Consider the following 1427-nt stretch of genomic DNA (forward strand, 5'->3'; position numbering starts at 1 on the left):
GTGCTGGCCACAAGCCAACCAATCTAAAAGAGCATCACTGGCTACCTGGGCCGGTGAGTGCGGCTTCCCCCCCCACAGGTGACCAGAGCATCCGCCTCCCAGGCACCAGGCTTTTGTCATGTCGGCAGGGAGGAAGATCCCCCTCCCTGAGGGATTCAACACCAGCCTCTCACGCTGGCAGAGACAGATCTCTGGAGAGGGCACAGACGGTGGCATTTCTGCCACACTTCCCCCCGCTCTTTTATAAGCTCAGACACAGGGCCTCTCAGGGCCATGTGTCCAGGCGTGTCAGGTCAGGGAGTTCCCACGGGATGCCAGAAGAAGAGGAGAAGAGGAAAAAAAAAAGAAAACCTGAAACCTGAAATGAGTTATAACGATAACATACAGAAACCATAAAACCTGATGGCAGTCTTACACTAGTGATCTCCTCACTAGTCCTGAGTCCCGAGGACCCACTACCCAGAGTCCTTTCGTGACAAGGCATCCGCTATCACATTCTGGCTTCCCTTGATGTGCTCGACAGTGAAGTTGAACTCTTGAAGCTGCCAGGCTCATCGCTGCAGCTTCGCATTGGTGTTCTGCATGGTCTGCAACCACTGCAGCGGGGCATGGTCCGACAGGACGGTGAACTGTTGTCCCCACAAATAGGGCTTCAGCTTGTTCAGGGCCCAGACGATGGCCAAGCACTCCTTCTCAATGGAGGACAGGTTCCGCTCCCAAGGGATTAACTTCCGGCTGAGGTACACCACGGGGTGCCGTGTCTCCTGGTGCTCCTGTAAGAGTACAGCTCCTAGTCCTACGTCGGAGGCATCCGTTGCCATGTAGAAGGGTTTATCTTTGAGCGGTGCCTTCAGGATCGGTTGTTTGACCAGGGCAGCCTGGAGGGTGTCAAATGCTTCCTGGCACCCCTGCTGCCAGACCACCGGGTCCGGGCTGCCCTTCTTGGTCAGCTCGTGCAGCGGGGCGGCAGATGCCCCAAACCCAGGGACAAATCTTTGGTAGTAACCCGCCAGGCCGAGGAAGGCTCTGACTTGCTTCTTGGTCTGTGGAGGCGGCCAGTCTTTGATGGCCTCGATCTTGTCCCACAAGGGAGCAATATGACCTCCACCCACACGATGACCCAAGTAGAGGGTCCCTGTCCCTGACCAGGGTCTTAACCTACCTCGGACAACAAAAATAGAATTGTTCCAGCACCAGGAGATGACGTGACTTTTCTGAAGTGTCAACCATGGCTTCAGCTAACCATTTAATGTATGTGTCGTACAACAGGGCTACGTAATCAGTCAATGACTTTCCAGGTTGTGGGCGCATATTCTGGAATTTTTTCCGAAAATAACCCAGTCCTAACTTGAACCGTTTGGACACAGCAGCTTTGAAGGCATTATAGTCATCAGCTGCGTCTGGGGGCAGGCTGTTCAGGACCAACG

This window comes from Alligator sinensis, unplaced genomic scaffold, assembly GCF_000455745.1.
Source record: "Alligator sinensis unplaced genomic scaffold, ASM45574v1 scaffold634_1, whole genome shotgun sequence".
Classification (NCBI taxonomy): domain Eukaryota; kingdom Metazoa; phylum Chordata; order Crocodylia; family Alligatoridae; genus Alligator; species Alligator sinensis.